The 6,282-nt window shown below is 33.4% G+C and overlaps 1 pseudogene; it reads right to left on the reverse strand.

Moving 5' to 3' along the window:
* Window positions 1-4,643: 4,643 nt before the first annotated feature.
* LOC111025958 (uncharacterized) lies at window positions 4,644-5,619 on the reverse strand (annotated as a pseudogene).
* Between the last annotated feature and the right edge of the window lie 663 nt (window positions 5,620-6,282).

Genomic DNA, 6,282 nt, shown 5'->3' on the forward strand with positions numbered 1-6,282 from the left:
ACTGTATATTAGAAGTACGTCAAATGTATATCAGAATTACATCGGAGGTACATTAGATATAGATTTGATGTATATCATATACAAATTTACATCAGATGTATATCAGATATAAATTTGATGATATATAAATTGGATGTATATCGATATAGATATACATTAATGTATATCAGATATCATAAGGGTAAAATTGGAATAATAAAAAATTCGAAAATAAAAATTCAAATATTTTGTTATATTTGAAATTTTGAAAAGCGGGTGACATTTTTTGAAATACATCAAATATTTTTGCTATCCACTATAATTTTTTTTTAAAAAAAAAACGGTTCCTCGTGCATGAGTTTGTCTTATTCAACCAAAGAGAGAGATTTTTACTCTCTTGATAGATTATATATATCTTTAACTTGAGATTTCTTCCTTTTTTAGTACTAGATTTCTTAAGTGAACATTTATCCTTAACAAACCCAGACTAATGAAATGCAATAACCATGTCACAGAGTTTACAACAATTTTCATCCTAAAATATATTGAACAAAGTTAGAGATTTTTTTGGACTAGTTTGATGCGTATATTTTTAATTAAGAATGAACGCAGATAACTTTAAAACGTTTCCTAAAAAAACACTTTAAAATGTTAATTAAGGTCACTATACTTCTTAAGAACACATACTGAAATTTATTAAGAAAAAAAAAACCAAGAAATTGTTCTGAAAAACCATGAAACCATGCTCGAAACAAATGAAACGTTAAAATTCTTTCATTTTGTATTCCTACACTTTTAAATTTCAAATATTTTATTAATCATTTGACAAAACATTCGAATAATAATCCATCATAAAGCTTCACACTTCGACCAATTAAGTTGAAAACATAAGAAATCTAACAAAAGTTTATAATATAAGTGAACTACTCTTTTTATTGTCAATCGAGATGAAATTAAGCCTCATGAATATTAATACGACCCATTTAAGATATTCTTTTTTAAACAATTATATCTCTATAATTTATCGAATAAACGATGATCAGAAAGAGATGTAGTAGTAATATAGTAGGGAGGAGTTTTTCTTTATTTAGTTCCACAATGATAATGATGATATGTCCACTCTAGATATAACTGTCACAACTTTGGTTGAAGATTCCAAGTTTGAGTTATGCTAAGTGGCGAGAGTATTTGTTGGTTATTTATTAATGAATTTGCAATTGGGTATATATCCACATCACCACTCTACCATAAGAGTAGTAGGGCCATATTAATTAAAAATGGGGATTCCAGAGCAGAGGTTGGGGAAGCTAAAACTAAGAATAAATGCCTCTGAAGAAACTGCTAAAAAAAATATATGGGGAAAGTACTGAGTTCTCAGTTTGATGGACCCCATGAAAATTCCTAGCCCCAAACCACAACCAGAGCCAAGTAAGGCCAGCTAATGCATTGGCCAAATACTTTATGACCCTTTTTAAATTTCTGTGGTAACACCAAACTTTTTCTGCACACACTCAATATTATTGCTTTCTTTTCCCCCCCTTTAGCTTGGTCCCCTCCCCTTCTCCCTCTCTTTCTCTTTTACCACATATATATCTTCTCTCTTCTTCTCTTTGCCCCCTGTGATTTAATCGTTTCGATAAAGTTTAGGTTCATGAAATTTAAGGTTGGTAGTATTAAGAATATCGATATGTAGTCTCTATTTCTCTGATGACACTTATCTCAGATTAAGAGGTTGTAAGTTTTGTATTAAAAAAGGTTTGAAGTTAATATAATTGATGAGATTATTAACGATCTTATAGTTTAGGGGTAATTAAGTTCATTGGTACATTATGATTTCTGTCAACCGAATTCAAGTCATAAACCAAACATATCCCTTATGACATTTGACGAGATAGAGATTTTGTTGAGATCAAAGAAACTTTAGGTTCCTCGCTACATTACTATATTATGGTTAAATTTTTTTGGGTATGTAATTAAGCTATCAACTTTGGTCATTACTAATGTTAGATCTTTGAATGGTATCTCATGTGTTTTCAAACTAGATATCAAATTCAATATTGCACATGTGACTTATATACCATAAAGTTGAAAAATTTACATAAACAACAAGACAAAGACTAAAATAACCTCCATCACAGTAGCTATTAAATAGCTAGGTATATATTTAGTGTTAAAACAGAATCACAAAAATCCTTCTCGAAATTGGGTATCTCAAAAGTTTGATCGTGCACGTGATCAAAACGCCTGGAAGAAGAAAGAATACAAGTACTAAAGGGGGAAATTAAAATTAGGCATATTATATATCGATGAGCAAAATTATCAACAAAAAACCCCGTGTTCGGGGCGAGAATTTGGGTTTGGCTTAAGATGTCAAATTCATCCTTCTAAAATCCAGACTTCCTAAATGTGTATATTTCCAAACACAAATTTCTTAAACTTAAAGGCTTAACACACTAAATTCATATTAATCGCACACGTATATATCTGCCAACATACTTTGAGGTACACGGGTCAAATCCAGGAGTTTTGAAAAACACCCCCATCCTCTAGCAAATCATTGTTATCCAAGCTGCACTCCAAACACACAAGTTTTCTAAACCTAACTCTCAAAAGAGTAGTTAAGAGCTCGTGTATTAACATTCCTGTTTCTTATTTCTTGCTTTCAGTTTTCTTTAAGGAATCTAAGCATTCTGCGACTGGCTATGTTCCTTGTTTCTTATTTTTTTAGAACATTTTCAGAATTATATAGAAATTTTAGAAACAACCAAAACAAATTTCTTCCTCACTGTTCCTAATTCCTATTTATTTTAAAACATAAGTAAAAAGATTGTTTGACCAATACTTGAACTCATGCATGTTGAGGGTCATGTAATTCATGCTTCTTTATTAAAAATAAGAAACGAGAAACAAGCAATAAGAATGTTATCAAACGAACTCTAAGACATGGAATCCACATCCAAAGAACGGATATCGAAAAAAAGGGAAGAAAGGGAGGTAGAAGGGAGGTGAGAAAGTGAGAGTAATATCGACAAAGATTCGGAGTACTGTTAAACTGAGTAAAGATGGGTGGGTGAAGAAAGCGTGTGGGAAGTGGGTTTTGAGGTATAGTCGTGATCAGTGCATGGGGAGCTCGATTTCCTAAGTATTTCCCCTTAAAATCAGTAATCATTGTCCCTCTTCTCTCTTATCTCTTCTTCTGCTTCTGCTTTCTGCTGCCATGCAATGCAAAATCTGTATCCCAAAAGCGACACTTCTCACAAAAAACACATCCAATATTATAATCACTACTCCCAAATTAGCCCTGCCGCCCTCTTCTTTTTCTTCATTTTACCCCCTTCCCCAAGCCCCCACTCGTGTGCCATTCCATTTAATATCCGGCCATTTCCTATATATCTCTTTATGTATTTCACAAAAGTTGCAACCTTTTTCCCCCTATATTCCTCATCTGATGATCATCACACAGATCACTTTAATTACATTGATTCATTGGGATTATATTCTTCCCCCCTTTTTTTCTCTCCTGTTTTTTGTTTCCTCTTGGGTTTCCTTTGGTTCAGAAAGCTGTGAAGTTAATATCCATGTCATGATAAATATGCATTTTCAGTTTTTTTTTTTCTTTTTTTTGGTTCTTGTTTTTGCTGTCTTTGATTTCCCACTTGAATCAAAAGCAAATGAATTTCATATTAAGAACAGGGAAATCTAGGAAGGATGCATATAAGAACTTATTTGGAAGAAACACTGTCTCCTACCACATCTATATGCTTAAGACTTAAGATAAAGAAGGAGGGGGGAAGAAGAAGAAAAAATGGGGATCTGATTGTTGAAAATAAAAATGACTCATTTTCAGGTAATTGATTGATCTGAAGGCCTTATTGTATTCAAAATTATCACAGAGGTCCAGGGATATCCATCAATAGATAATCATATTTTTAAGATTTCAATCCAATATGAAAGTTTATAACAAAAAAAAAGGTTGCATTAAGGTTAAATTAAAGGGTTAGAGTATCATAAATTAATTTCTAAGATGAATACTTAAGTTAAATATCAATTTGTCAACCTGAGCTCATAAGCACCTATTTCTAACAAAAAAAAAAAAAAAAAAAAAAGTCGCGAACTCATACTAAATTGTATATAGATTTTTCTTTTTAGGGTAATTTGCAACTAATCAGATTCAAATTTTCAGACCCAATAGAGACCCAGTTGTAACTATCTAACGTTTCAATGTTTTTTTTTTTTTAATTTTTTTTGCACTTTCAGTCAGTGATTCTATGTTATAAGTTTGACATGAGCTTCGTTATTGGATGATTTCAGGTTGTGTTTGAATCATTTTGTTTTTGAAAAAAAAAAAAACATTTGAATGATGGAAGTAATAATCCCCACGGAAATGTAGGCTCAGATATATACTTACTTTTTACCTTGAAATCTGTAACCCAGAAAATGACACACCACTGCACACTTTCTTGTTCAGTCCCTTGCTCGATCAAAACCCTAATTTTTTTTTTCCCAATAAGATTCTTCCAGAATAAAAATCTACCCCTTTAATTCATAGGCTTTTAGAAAAGAATAAAAAAATTTCTGATTTCAATCCAGCTTCTTCCATTTTATTATTTCAATCTTACAACAGATGAAAAATCAACCATAAAATTGATTAGAAAAGTAACCCAAAAACGAAAAAGGAAAAAAAAAAAAATCAAATTGTGGAGATCACAAAAAGCTTGAAAAATGTATATATCTTACAGATTATTGATCAATCTGATCTCTTCCTCCTCAAATATTCAGCTTCCACATTACAGATCTTCTCTCCCTTTTCCAATTAGAGTTGTAGCTGAAGGGCCATGTCCAAGCCTCAGCTCTAGATCAAGCTCTTGGTTCCCATTTTCCATAGATATTGCTGAGAAATTAGTACTACTTGATCCAGTAGCGGCACGGTGGTCGTGGTCGTTCGCTGGGAAACCCGAGGGTGGCAAGGTTGAGGGCATCAAGTGGTTGAAGGAATGATGGGACATGGAGAAAAGAGAAGAGGGTGAGTGAATATAAGCATTTAAAGTCGTAGGCCTATTGATCATCATCCCACCGCTACTATTAGGGTTTGGGAATTGGTAGAGAAGGCATAGCCCCCCACCATTAAAATCAGGAGTTGGGATGATAAAAGAACTACTGGAGGATGGAGAAGAGGAAGAGGGTTTGATAGGGTTGGCCGGGGCTTGGTGGAGCCGAGCTCGATCGCGGCGGTGAACATTCATATGACCACCTAGGGCTTGGGCAGACTTGAACTCTCTCCTACAATAAGTGCAAGTGTAAGACCTAGGAGGCCAAGTAGTTCCCATGACATTAGCCGTGTCCTCAGCAAAAGCTCTGACTTCCCACGAGTCGTCGTCATCGACAACCACCTCAGGCGTTTGCATAGGGTTTAAACCCTCCAGATTCCGTCCCTTGTCGTTCCGATGAACCAAAGAGTATTGAAGGCCTAGTTCAGCAGCCATGGAAGAAGAAGAAGAAAGGGCAATTATGGTGCAGTACTGACATTGAATAGATAAATAGGGTATGATGATGATAGAGAGGGGGAAGAGAAGATGAGCAAATGGAGTTAAATAAAAATAAAGGAGAATGGGGCTTCTTTCAAGTCGGAGGAAGGAGACAAAATGAAAGCCCTCAAATTGGTGATATCACCAAATTTCTTCTCTACAGAAAAAGAATTTGGAGTTTAGCCTGAAATTGACACATTTTAATGACTTTAAAAGTCTAAATAAAATCCCATTAATTAACCCCCAACATTCATATTCATAGGGTAAAAAAAAAAAAAAAACAGCTTCACTTTTTCACATTGGCTTCTTCGCCTCCTTAATTAGCCTGTTTCTGAAATGTTGATATCAATATATGACATGCTTCAAAGACATTGTAATTTTCATCATGAAATTACGACAAAACCAATAGTCTTAGTATCTGTCTTCTCGACAACACCTTTGTTTGTGCCGTCTTGTGTTCAATGCTTCGACATAAAACATTAAGACTAAGATCTTGTTAGCTAGTTTAATTAAGCTAGTTGGATTCACAGCATGGTTTTTTTAATCAATTTTGTAATAATCTCTCAAATCTATATAAGATTAAGATAAAAGGAAAAAAAAATTCAGTTCAAATCATGTCGTGGGATGTGTCACATCCGATTGTGCATCAATCTTATCGTTTTACCAATTATATAAAGAATTAATATATCTATCTTTTTACGGTATGTTATTAATTACTTGTCGTTTACCATGTATCGTGCATATTTATGTTTGTGCGTGTGTATATATATAGACAAAT

The sequence above is a fragment of the Momordica charantia genome, assembly GCF_013281855.1.
Source record: "Momordica charantia cultivar OHB3-1 chromosome 6 unlocalized genomic scaffold, Mcharantia_2.0 BLBB01000006.1, whole genome shotgun sequence".
NCBI classification, from domain to species: Eukaryota; Viridiplantae; Streptophyta; class Magnoliopsida; order Cucurbitales; family Cucurbitaceae; genus Momordica; species Momordica charantia.